At 37.3% G+C, this 15,047-nt stretch overlaps 1 long non-coding RNA gene across 1 annotated transcript; it reads left to right on the top strand.

The window, feature by feature from the left end:
- Nucleotides 1-10,115: 10,115 nt before the first annotated feature.
- LOC110458599 lies at nucleotides 10,116-14,800 on the top strand. The gene is made up of 3 exons (XR_002463811.1): nucleotides 10,116-10,840; nucleotides 12,130-14,564; nucleotides 14,751-14,800. It is a non-coding gene; the product is annotated as an uncharacterized LOC110458599 (long non-coding RNA).
- The last annotated feature ends 247 nt before the right edge of the window (nucleotides 14,801-15,047 follow it).

Consider the following 15,047-nt stretch of genomic DNA (forward strand, 5'->3'; position numbering starts at 1 on the left):
GTCATTGTTGTTTGTAGATGTATAGTAAGAACATACAGAATGAGGAACCAACCTTAGGTTATATGTGTTAGCTTTTGTAGCGTTTATTATAGATGAAAATGCTTTGAAGCAATGAGTTCATAATTCCTGTAAGAATTGATTCATGTACTTTGGTATCTGATGAAGTACGTTGGAATGCAGGTGGCGCAGGCTATTATCTATGATGAAGGTATCCACACCCTGTTGGCATTTTCTACTTTCATATCTTTCCGAGCAACATGTACCGAACAGTCGTTATTTTCCAAATGAGGTGACATAAATAGTCGAAGTTGTGCCACTTCGTCAAAACTGTTATGAAGTCTACAAGCTAGTTTCCAGTAGTCAGTAGAACCGTGTTGTAATGATCGTAATACACGTTAAGAAATCGTACACATTGTGGTTCAAACATAGGGGGGACCTTATGGTTCATCCAGGGTTTCAAAGTTGTATTTAAACCTAACATTGTATATAGAGGTCGGAGAAAATATGTTTGTTATAAACAAAATGAGTAACGACCTTTTTAATATCCCGATTTTAATTTTTCGATTTCATGACAATTAATCACACAAAGAGTTTTTATCTTGCCTCGTCATATATCCAATTTTGGAAACAGATATTACGTGTAAAATGTATTGGTATTTGTTCATGTTCTTTTAATATGTGCAAAATTGACGGTAAATGGCATGGTATTACCTCCAGTAGCTGTGCGTTCTGATTTGTCTGATTCATAGCCACGCGCCCAACTCCGCGTGCTGTGTGTTTATTCCGATATTGCTACCTTTGGCGTTCCGGTTCATTTCACCATTCTATAGGTGTACGTTGTATATGATGTATTCGTACCTGATATACACGCATCGTTAGCATATAACATTTGACATTTCCTTTGTTGATAATTCATAAGACCTTTACAGTTGTACAGAGAATGCAGTATTTAATTTGCTATTAACTTATGCCTAGTACTTCTGACACGTAACAATCAAAACTGAAATATCACACCTGTGGCAGGTACAAAGGTAAACGTAGGCGCTCTTTGTTACCGGGTGGCGCGTGGAAGGTAAACACTTACAGATAAGCATACGACCGCAGATTACACATTAGGAAGTACGCTTAGTTCGTAACCTGTATGCAGCTATATAATCGTTCTGGTTATCATTAATCAGCCGTACATCTTATACTTATATTTAAAGTGCATGTCACTGTCGTAACTTGGACTTAAAGTTAGGATGTTAGATCCCGAAATCGGTTTGCATCATTTCTATAAATAGAACTAGATACTTTCTAAAAGCCCCTTGGTCAATCCACCAAACTTTATAGGCGGCTCCTAAATACAAACAACAGATGGTAATAAAAGTTTTCATAATACTAACATTATGTAACCTATATAATTAGTCAGTTCATGTCTTGTACGGGTTTGAACTGATCGATAGCAAATGTAAATTTTACTATTTATTGCTCTTTTGTAATGATGTAAGCAATGTGATGTCTAATAGCAAACGTGTTAACAAATAACTGGCATAATTCATACATCCTTCATACATCCGACATACATCCTTCATACATCCGACATACATCCTTCATACATCCGACATACATCCTTCATACATTCATCATACATCATTCAAACAACCGTCATACATCCGACATACATTCTTTATACCTTCATACATCCTTCATACCTTCATACATCCGACATACATCCGTCATACCTTCATACATCCTTCATACCTTCATACATCCTTACTACCTTCATACATCCTTCATACCTTCATACATCCTTCATACATCCTTCATACCTTGCTACATCCTTCATACATCCTTCATACCTTTATACATCCTTCATACATCCTTCATACATCATTCATACCTTCATACATCCTTCATACCTTCATACATCCTTCATACCTTCAAACATCCTTCAAACCTTCATACATCCTTCATACATCCTTCATACCTTCCTTCATCCTTCATACCTTCCTACATCCTTCCTAAATCCTTCATACATCCTTCATACCTTCGAACATCCTTCATACCTTCCTACATCATTCATACATCTTTCATACCTTCATACATCCTTCATACATCCTCCATACCTGCATACCTTCATACATCCTTCATACATCCTGCATACCTTCATACATCCTTCATACATCCTTCATACCTTCATACATCCGACATACATCCTTCATACCTTCATACATCCTTCATACCTTCATACATCCTTCAAACCTTCATACATCCTTCAAACATCCTTCAAACATCCTTCATACATCTTTCATATATCCTTCATACATCGTCATACATCCGACATACATCCTTCATATATCTTTCATACATCAGTCATAAATCCTTCATACATCCTTCATACATCCGACATACATCCTTCATACATCCTTCATACATCTCATATATCCTTCATACATCCGTCATACATCCTACATATATCCTTCATACATCCTTCATACATCTTTCATACATAACTCATACATCCTTCATACATCCTTCATTCATTGTTCATTCATCCTTCATACATCCGTCATACATCCGTCATACATCCTTCATACATCCTTCATACATCCGACATACATCCGACATACATCCTTCATACATTGTTCATACATCCTTCATACATCCTTCATACATTGTTCATACATCCGACATTCATCCTTCATACATCCTTCATACATACGACATACATCTTTCATACATTGTTCATACATCCTTCATACATCCTTCATACATCTTTCATGCATAATTCATACATCCTTCATAAATCCTTCATACATCTTTCATACATAATTTATACATCCTTCATACATCCTTCATTCATTGTTCATACATCCTTCATACATCCGTCATACATCCGACATACATCCTTCATACATTGTTCATTCATCCGACATACATCTTTCATACATTGTTCATACATCCTTCATAAATCTTTCATACATAATTCATACATCCTTCATACATCCTTCATTCATTGTTCATACATCCTTCATACATCCGTCATACATCCGACATACATCCTTCATACATCTCATATTTCCTTCATACATCCTTCATTCATCCTTCATACATTGTTCATACATCCTTCATACATTGTTCATACATCCTTCATATATCCTTCATACATCCGACATACATCCTTCATACATACTTCATACATTGTTCATACATCCGTCATACATCCGACATACATCCTTCATACATCCTTCATACATCATTCATACATCCTTCATACATCCGTCATACATCCTTCATACATTTTTCATAATCCTTCATACATTGTTCATACATCTTTCATACATTCTTCATACATTGTTCATACATCCTTCATACATCCGACATACATCCTTCATACATCCGTCATACATCCGTCATACATCCTTCATACATTGTTCATAATCCTTCATACATCCTTCATACATTCTTCATACATCCTTCATATCTCCTTCATAAATCCTTCATACATCCGTCATACATCCGACATACATCCTTCATACATCCGTCATACATCCGACATACATCCTTCATACATCCGTCATACATCCGACATACATCCTTCATACATCCTTCATACATCCTTCATACATTGTTCATACATCTTTCATACATTCTTCATATATTGTTCATACATCCTTCATACATCCGACATACATCCGACATACATCCTTCATACATCCTTCATACATCCTTTATACAACATTTATACAACCATTATACATCCTTCATACATCCGTCATACCTCCGACATACATCCTTCATACATTGTTCATACATCCGTCATACATCTGACATACATCCGACATACATCCTTCATACCTCCTTTATACATCCTTCATACATTGTTCATACATCCTTCATACATCCTTCATACATTCTTCATACATTCTTCATACATCCGACATACATCCGACATACATCCTTCATACCTCCTTTATACATCCTTCATACATTGTTCATACATCCTTCATACATTGTTCATACATCCTTCATACATCCTTCATACATTGTTCATACATCCTTCATACATCCGACATACATCCTTCATACATTGTTCATACATCCTTCATACATCCGTCATACATCCTTCATACATTGTTTATAATCCTTCATACATTGTTCATACATCTTTCGTACATCCTTCATACATTGTTCATACATCCTTCATACATCCGTCATACATCCTTCATACATTGTTCATAATCCTTCATACATTGTTCATACATCTTTCGTACATCCTTCATACATTGTTCATACATCCTTCATACATCCGACATACATCCTTCATACATTGTTCATACATCCTTCATACATCCGTCATACATCCTTCATACATTGTTTATAATCCTTCATACATTGTTCATACATCTTTCGTACATCCTTCATACATTGTTCATACATCCTTCATACATCCGTCATACATCCTTCATACATTGTTCATAATCCTTCATACATTGTTCATACATCTTTCGTACATTCTTCATACATTGTTCATACATCCTTCATACATCCGACATACATCCTTCATACATCCGTCATACATCCTTTATACATCCGTCATACATCCTTCATACATTGTTCATAATCCTTCATACATCCTTCATACATTGTTCATACATCCTTCATACATCCTTCATACATTGTTCATACATCCGTCATACATCCGACATACATCCTTCATACCTCCTTCATAAATCCTTCGTACATCCGTCATACATCCGACATACATCCTTCATACCTCCTTAATACAACCTTTATACAACCTTTATACATCCTTCATACATCCGTCATACATCCGACATGCATCCTTCATACATTGTTCATACATCCGTCATACATCTGACATACATCCGACATAAATCCTTCATACCTCCTTTATACAACCTTTATACAACCTTTATACATCCTTCATACATCCGTCATACATCTGACATACATCCGACATACATCCTTCATACATCCGTCATACATCCTTTATACATTGTTCATAATCCTTCATACATTGTTCATACATCTTTCGTACATTCTTCATACATTGTTCATACATCCTTCATACATCTGACATACATCCTTCATACATCCGTCATACATCCTTTATACATCCGTCATACATCCTTCATACATTGTTCATAATCCTTCATACATCCTTCATACATTGTTCATACATCCTTCATACATCCTTCATACATTGTTCATACATCCGTCATACATCCGACATACCTCCTTCATACCTCCTTCATAAATCCTTCGTACATCCGTCATACATCCGACATACATCCTTCATACCTCCTTAATACAACCTTTATACAACCTTTATACATCCTTCATACATCCGTCATACATCCGACATGCATCCTTCATACATTGTTCATACATCCGTCATACATCTGACATACATCCGACATAAATCCTTCATACCTCCTTTATACAACCTTTATACAACCTTTATACATCCTTCATACATCCGTCATACATCTGACATACATCCGACATACATCCTTCATACATCCGTCATACATCCTTTATACATTGTTCATAATCCTTCATACATTGTTCATACATCTTTCATACATTCTTCATACATTGTTCATACATCCTTCATACATCTGACATACATCCTTCATACATCCGTCATACATCCTTCATACATCCGTCATACATCCTTCATACATTGTTCATAATCCTTCATACATCCTTCATACATTGTTCATACATCCTTCATACATCCTTCATACATTGTTCATACATCCGTCATACATCCGACATACTTCCTTCATACCTCCTTCATAAATCCTTCATACATCCGTCATACATCCGACATACATCCTTCATACCTCCTTTATACAACCTTTATACAACCTTTATACATCCTTCATACATCCGTCATACATCCGACATACATCCTTCACACATTGTTCATACATCCGTCATACATCTGACATACATCCGTCATACATTCTTCATGCATCCTTTATACAACCTTTATACAACCTTTATACATCCTTCATACATCCGTCATACATCTGACATACATCCGTCATACATCCTTCATGCATCCTTATACAACCTTTATACAACCTTTATACATCCTTCATACATCCTTCATGCATCCTTCATACATTTCATACATCCTTCATACATCCGAAGCAGTGTTGAATCCTCAGCTCATACTGTGAGCGAGCTAATTCATTGTACATGATAATTTAAAGCTATCAGAAAGTGTTCTCTGCTAATCGAAAAATATTGTCTTTTGTTTGAAAGTATTTTTCTTTCATTAACTTCTTTCATATTTTGATAACGGTTGTTCATGATTTAAGAATGAAGTACTGTGTTCATTGTTTACTTTATAGATATAGATATACCAATACTAACTAAGAGTCCCGTGTAATATTTATTGAAAGAGTCTCACACATTGATAACGATTATTTCTTTATTGTAATGGTATTATAGATAGTGCCCTGATCGTATATTGCCTTTGTTTCAATAGACTATTATGCTATATCTGTACCGGTGTCTATACGACTATTATGCTATATCTGTACCGGTGTCTATACGAACTGCTCTCACTCTCCTAAACTGCGTACAAAACTTCAGGAAAATTACGGGTCAATGATTATTTGCCGTTTAAAAGAAAATTCATCAAATGTATTATTTTTATATATGTGATTTTTTTAGCATTTAAACACTTTCGTTATAGGTCCTTATACAAAGTTATAAAATAGGCTTACTAAGTCAAATAGTCTTATAACATCTCATTCAATGCTGGACCTGTAGAAAATGTCCTCTAGTTTTAGTATATCTATTAAAGTTAAAACATTAAATCTTTTGTTCATGGATGATGATAGTTTACAGCTGAGCTGAACAACCTACCGCTTCATTTCTATTGCTTGAGTCTTTGCGTGATATCAATTCCATTGGCATAATCATTGTGAAGTCTATCATAACATGAAGCCTGAAAACGAATAATTAAATTGTATTAGGATTAAAAGAAACATGTATTGCAGTATGAAAGTGAATTATTTGATAAAGCTGATATTCATTCAGTTTCACTGGATTTAAAGGGCCAACCAACGATAAATCTTATAAATCATTCATGCGTAGATTAACTAGAGTGGCACTTCAACACATTCCCTGACTTTCGTTCCCGTAGTGATATCGAATTTTTGCCATAATTGCTTAGATATCCAGGTGAGCGATACAGGCCCTCTGGGCCTCTTGTTATATTTACAGGCATGTGTTGCTATTTATGATATTTACAGGCATGTGTTGCTATTCATTATATTTACAGGCATGTGTTGCTATTTATTATATTTACAGGTAGAACTTGGTGTCAGCTGACTGGATACTATTCTAACCGATGTCAAAAACTGTTGACATTCCAAGAAGAACAATCAACGTCACAGTCAGAAGGGCAACCCTCAGATTTGGATGATTTGTTAACGGATAGGTCTATAGGATATACAGATGGTAAATAAAACCGGATTATCTCCCTTTACCAAATTACTACCTGTATTCATACAGATTTGATGGTGTTTTCATTCATTCACATTCAAATTGAATTATCCTGAATAAAAGTCTCATAGCACTGGTACAGCTTTTGTATGAATGTTTCAGATATTCCACTTTTCATATTTAAATTAACCAAATCATTTTTGATTCATAGCAACAAGAAAGATTTGAGGATAATGTTTAAAATAGTAATATTCACTCAATGGAAACCCATCTTTAACAAAATTGTCTTTGAAATTGTGTTCCATGTACAACTTCATTATCTAACAATAAAATATCAAATTCTTTATTTTTCTTAATTTGAAGAAACACAACAAGCAAAACTGAAGTTGAATCCTGACCAGCCAGTAAACCCGCACTTGTTGAGGGTGGCCATCATAGGGACCTACAACAGTGGAAAGTCTACCCTCACCAACAGGCTCATGGGCTGGAAAGTAAGCTGTAATCTACAGTTCAGAGCAAACTTAACTTGGTAGCCTAGTGCACTGGAGTTAACAAGAAAAGTGAACTCCAGGTCACTAGCTTGTGCACTGGAGTTAGCACTGAAGTGAACTGGAGTTCACATCAATGTGCACTGGCATTAACACTGAAGTGAACAGGAGTTAACATTGTAGTGAACTGGAGTGCACTTCAATGTTTTGTCAAGTGCACTTCCTTGTTCACTACATGTGCACTATGAAGTGCACTAGATACCAAGTTAAGTTTGCTCCCAACTGCACTCACCTTTCTCATACATTCATATTTGATACTTTTAGCTCACCACACCTGCAATTAGCAGAGTGAACTGTCTATTTTTAGCTCACCTTGTCCATACCGCAGCGTCCGTCGTCCGTCCTTCCGTCAACTTTTCCTTTAAAACGCTACTTGTCCTGAACGGCCAAGCAGATTTTGACTAAATTTGGTCTGGCGCATCCTTAGGCCAAGGGGACTTTGTATAAATGGTGGGTGTGGCCCCCCCCCTGGGGGCAGAGGGGTGGGGCCCAATAGGGGAAATAGAGGTAAAACCTTTAAAATCCTTCTTCTACCGTAGGGATTAAGAGATTTTATCCTAATTTAGTCTGGGGCATCCNGGGGGGGGCAATAGGGGGAATATAGCAAATTCTTTAAAATCCTTCTACTTCTGTAGAAATGAAAGGATTTGTTCCATATTTGGTCAGAACCATCCTTGGGGGAAGGGGAACCAATTTTGTCAGGGCTCAATAGGGGAAACATAGCAAATTATTCTTTAAAATCCTTCTTCTTCTGTAGGAATGAAAGGATTTGTTCTATATTTGGTGTAGAGCATCCTCGGGTAAAGGGGAACCAATTTTGTATAAACAGTAGGTCTGGCCCTCCTGGGGGCTGAGGGGCGGGGCCCAAAAGGCCAAGGTAACTTCTATCGTAAGATTTTTAAGATTGCAAATGAGATTATGGTAAAATAATGTCTATTAGGACACGTGAAAATATTCAGTTATAATATATTTTCTATGAATGACAAACATCATTTGAACAGTATCGTAGGTATATGGGAGTCATCTTTCACAGCTCCGATAGTAATGCACATGTGATTGGTTTAATAATAAACTTATATTTTGTTTACAGTTTTTCAAAAGCTCCCTAATTTGGTTGTAACGTACTCACTCGAAATTACATGGATGCATAGATGATATTACTTAATTCTCCAAGGTATGAATACCGTGGATACTATCCCCTTGTTAAACACTTCCCTTCTGGTTCTACCATATACTACGATATCATGTTTTACTAGTAAGACAGGTTTATGAATATTAATGCAACATTTGTACAGTTACAAAATTATTAGACTTGTAATTTTACTGGTCATGGTGCACTGCTAGTTTACCTTCATTAATAATTTTGTATATTATTAGATAAAAAAGGAGTGGAGTAATATCTAAGTTAGGAGGTTGTGTATCACAACATCTGCCGACTGTGGATCAGGTACAAATGCAAAACACCCGACACACCATTTTAAATCAGTTCCTTACCAGACGGTAACAACCAACGCGTATTTGTCATAATCATACCATTGAGCTAAAACATATTTTTTTAATACATTAATTCTTTTTTTCTTTAAGTATTAAATATCTGAATTTCTTTTGCTGTAACAGCGCGGTGAAGCTAGCTTTACTTTAATTAGATGTTCCCTTGGTTTATAAGTTGATGGTTGGCTAGCTTTGTTAGCTTTATCCATTTAGAGCTGTTTAAGAGTATCTTTTATGTATCACTAATATATGTATCAACTATACATACTATATCAAGGTATTCATCTGAAGCCACAGACCGTAGTAGGAAACCGTGTACATTTTAATTTCTCACTTTTAAACAACATTAACAAGACGTTAAGCTAGCCAGTGTTGTAATGTGTAGACTTGTGTACTTAGGTAAGTCCACCCCGTGCAGACAGTCTATCGCCTCGGTTACTCTCGTCATTATTCTATTTGTCATATACGGATATGTTTAAAGCTTATCGATTAAAAGTTTGCTTGTTATCTATTTTTAATGTCTTACGAAACACAATACTGATTTGTTAGTCACAATGCGTGTTATAAATAGTAGCAGGCGATTTATTCATCGATGTGATTGACGCTGATCTTGTTAGCTTGTCCTCAGTTCATTGTGTTGAAGCAGATACTGATATACAGTTTGGTGTATGATAATGTTTGTGTATAAACTGACCTGAACTACCCGTTACTTATATAGAATAGGTACGGTTGTCAGTTGCAGGAAAGTGTGCCACAATGTCCCTCTCCTGCTGAACAGCAACTGTGGACCCCTTGTCACTCCCCCGGGCCGTATGTTTCTATTATCACGTGTCATCGTTGTGTCCGCACGCGCATCGCCTCTAGACTGTTTATGTTTTGGACTTCTGGGAAGGCAGCTAGGTAACCAGTACAAAGCGACCTACCCGTGACGTAAGGCCGTGTTTGTGTATATATACCAGGACCACGTGGCTTTGTTATCGTCCCGCCAATGACTCGCTCTGTCGATTGTTTTGGGATTTTCCAGTTGAGATTTGAGTTTACGTGTATTAGCTGTAAAGCCGGCTATCACAACTCTGGTGACTTTTACCGATGACTGAGGTGAGAGGGACAAATGTGACCTCCTACATTGATGATGGCGGCTAACGAGGCTATACGGGTGTGTGGGGAGAGGCTGAGATACATAGGGGACAGTATGCACACGGAGTATGGCCAGGCGAATGATCGCTGGACCAAAGGTACGTGTCGCATGGCAAGGGTCTCTCTAATCATCCTCTCCCTTCTCATCAAAATCGCCTCTCATACGGAACACCTCTGAATGGGGACAAAAGGTAACTAATGTAGTAAACTAACTAGACAGATATTACAGCTGTTAACTAGTGTCATACGACATAAACAATACAATACTTATCTCGATCCCTCTATGTTGTAACTACATACTAACTCGCACATAATAAACACCTCCAACTGGAGTTCTCTGTTATTGTTAAAACAAAACCTCATCATAGAGAATTGAAACAAAGGCTATCCTTCATTGAAGGCTTCACAATTATATTATCACATTAATTAATTCTTAAAATGTTTTCATTCAAATATTTGAAACTACCCGCTTTATAATACATTCATTTATGACATGCTATACAATGATGAAGGAGTAAATTTGCATAAAAATGGTAATGAACAAAATTACGATCAACCATTAAGCAACAGGGTAATTGTATTGTATTACACCGTAACACATGATACAATAAGCAGCTATATATAGACGGCACTCCACCCGGTAGCATTACTACGCAGTACGTGTGTAATACGTCCGTGTCGGCCGGTCTTGTTGATCAACATTAGAAATTCTTCACTCGGTAGAGCAAATACAGGTGTTAATATCGATACGAAATACAAAGTCTACTGCAGCGTAATACATTCTTAACTCACCAGCGAGTATTTCGCAATACTGACCCACAGCTAAAGCTCACCTGTCGTGATATTCATGTAACATAACACACATATGGTTTTAGTTCCAGTTTGACAACAGTTATGTCAGAAATAGGTTATCTCTTATGATATTATTCATACGTTATCGTATTGTATACAACCACTCATAACAATAATTGGATACAATCTGGCTCTGGTGGCACAGGAGCTAGACTTATCAACACACAAAAGATTAAATTCAATATCGTATCGCTCGTTTGTAATTACAGTATTTTGATGGCAAACTGAAAACGATTAAACATAGCAGGCTGTATCAAACAAGTTTAAAAGTAATCTTGGATACACATACATCTGATTAAAAATGTCATGTTGGATAACCGATCAACACATCAATCAAGCTTAGTGCCCTTTGACTATGACCATACAGCTTATGATTTGTATTCAGAATAGGTTTGTATTGTGAATAGGTTTACAAACAAACATGACAAGATAATGATATATAACACGTATGTTATACTATCAGTCATCCCTACATTACAGACAGAATGGGTTCACTATATATCAAGAAACACTTTTGTGTTTACTACCAGATTTACTCTCCCAAGATGTTGTTGATTTTAACATAACCGTATTTTATATTATACTTGATGGATTCCGTTATACTAATGTAATGCTTTTTGCCTTGCAGAATTGTCTGTCTACCTCGTCAAAGTCTGTGGAGCCATTCGAGTAAATGTGTACCTGTTTAACAGGCTCCTAGTACTGGCCCTGACCGCCAGTCGTACCAGGTGAGGAGTACTACTGTAGGAACGTCCTTACAATAGCCGTCCATGCAGGCCAGGAGGCGTGTCTGGTGATTCCTCAAAAACAATGAAATATGAGGTGTGCTTTTCTTATGTACGTTTTACAAATTGTATTAATGGATTTGCTTACTTTAACAAATATCTGTCTGCCCGGTCTATAATAAATATCAGATAATGTGACTCGTTACAGAGGGATTATATGTAGAAGTTCAATAACTAAAACTGTTTGGACCGGAAGTATAACCACCGCTAACTATGAAAGGAGTTCGTGATACTAGCACTGTTATACGAATCAAAGGCTTGCAGAGGAGAACGATACAAATAGTAATTGAATAAGGATCTTGTTAAACCTCTGACGGAGAGCAATATGCACGCAGAAAGCCAAAGATTGGAAACAGTTGTTCGTACCTGACTTTCGAGAAACCAGTGTGATTTGATTGGTGTATCAATGTGATTTTGACAACGTAGTAACTTGTGTACAAAACATTATTGTACGGGCACAAGATGAAGGCATTACCTGTACAACGTTTATGTGACGGTTCCAAATGAAGTTAATATGAAGTTACTGCTATACAATTATATAAGTGGCAAGTTGAGGTTAGTGTGTTTGATAGTGACAATATGTGACATAACATAACAACATGAAAGGAATATATACAAAAGTGCTAGTGACAGGATGGAGACACTGTTTGACATTGTGCAAGGTACTGCAGAGGCAATTGTACCCATGACACGATGAAGGTACTGTTTGACAGTTGTACCTGTTGGATGATGAAGGTACTGATGTGACAATTGTACCTGTGGGATGATGAAGGTACCGTTTCACAATTGTACCTGTGCAGCGATGAAGGTACCGTTTGACATTTGTACCTGTGGGATGATGAAGGTACTGATGTGACAATTGTACCTGTGCCGCGATGAAGGTACTGTTTGACAATTGTACCTGTGCTGCGATGAAGGTACTGTTTGACAATTGTACCTGTGGGATGATGAAGGTACCGTTTGACAATTGTACCTGTGCCGTGATGAAGGTACTGTTTGACAATTGTACCTGTGGGATGATGAAGGTACCATTTGACAATTGTACCTGTGGGATGATGAAGGTACCGTTTGACAATTGTACCTGTGCCGTGATGAAGGTACTGTTTGACAATTGTACCTGTGCCGCGATGAAGGTACCGTTTGACAATTGTACCTGTGCCGTGATGAAGGTACCGTTTGACAATTGTACCTGTGCCATGATGAAGGTACCGTTTGACAATTGTACCTGTGCCGTGATGAAGGAACCGTTTGACAATTGTACCTGTGGGATGATGAAGGTACCGTTTGACAATTGTACCTGTGCCGTGCTGAAGGTACCGTTTGACAATTGTACCTGTGCCGTGATGAAGGTACCGTTATGGAATGTTGTCTGTACCAATAACACTTTGAGGCATTACAAACAAATATTTTCAGGAAGGAACTTATATTCGGTAGACTGCATTCAATGCGTCTAACTGAAGTGCGTATTTCCCCAGTCTGGGGTATTCAGGATGTGTTCAGAGAGGTGTTCGTAACGACTTGTTGTCAGGCTGGGTTTTCAGCATTGAGATATTGTATTGGCTTTACATTAAGACAGGCATTTTTTGTTTTTGTTCTTTTGTTTATTTTTTGTTATTTTTTTTAATGTATTTTTTGCTTTAATAACTTTTAGATAGGTACCCCCCTGAATCCGATCCACTTTGATAGGGTAAATCATCGGGCAATACTACCAAATTCAGGGTAAAATCATCACCGGACAATATAATTGTCGACCAAGTTAACCCACAGTCGAAATGTAAATCATCGAACGATACTTCATACATCATATTCACTAATGCGTAATCTAAGTCATATATATTTTTCTACATGACGTATCTACCAATTCAACATCCTGATTCTCTCAATTGTCCAAGGTAACAGAAATCGTTTTGGTGCCAATGTAATAAAGACGTTGTTTACTTGGGTTTGGTACTGCATACAAAGAATACGTACAGACCTCCAAATACCGACAGAGGTAAGGCAGACCTCCAATAAGGCAGACCTCAAAATACCGACAGTGGTATTATAACAGGGACGTATTAAGACAGACCTCCAAATACCGACAGAGGTATTATAACAGGGACGTATTAAGACAGCCCTCCAAATACCGACAGAGGTATTATAACAGGGACGTATTAAGACAGACCTCCAAATACCGACAGAGGTATTATAACAGTGACTTATTAATGCAGACCTCCAAATACCGACAGAGGTATTATAACAGGGACGTATTAAGCCAGACCTCCAAATACCGACAGAGGTAAGGCAGACCTCCAATAAGACAGACCTCAAAATACCGACAGTGGTATTATAACAGGGGCGTAGGAAGACAGACCTCCAAATACCGACAGAGGTAAGGCAGACCTCCAATAAGGCAGACCTCAAAATACCGACAGTGGTATTATAACAGGGACGTATTAAGGCAGACCTCCAAATACCGAAAGAGGTATTATAACAGTGACTTATTAATGCAGACCTCCGAATACCGACAGAGGTATTATAACAGGGAGACCTCCAAATACCGACAGAGGTAAGGCAGACCTCCAATAAGGCAGACCTCAAAATACCGACAGTGGTATTATAACAGGGGCGTAGGAAGACAGACCTCCAAATACCGACAGAGGGATTATAACAGGGACGTATTAAGACAGACCACAAAATACCGACAGAGGTATTATAACAGGGAGACCTACAAATACCGACAGAGGTATTATAACGGGGACGTATTAAGGCAGACCTCCAA

This window comes from Mizuhopecten yessoensis, unplaced genomic scaffold (genome assembly GCF_002113885.1).
Source record: "Mizuhopecten yessoensis strain PY_sf001 unplaced genomic scaffold, ASM211388v2 scaffold9651, whole genome shotgun sequence".
NCBI lineage: Eukaryota > Metazoa > Mollusca > Bivalvia > Pectinida > Pectinidae > Mizuhopecten > Mizuhopecten yessoensis.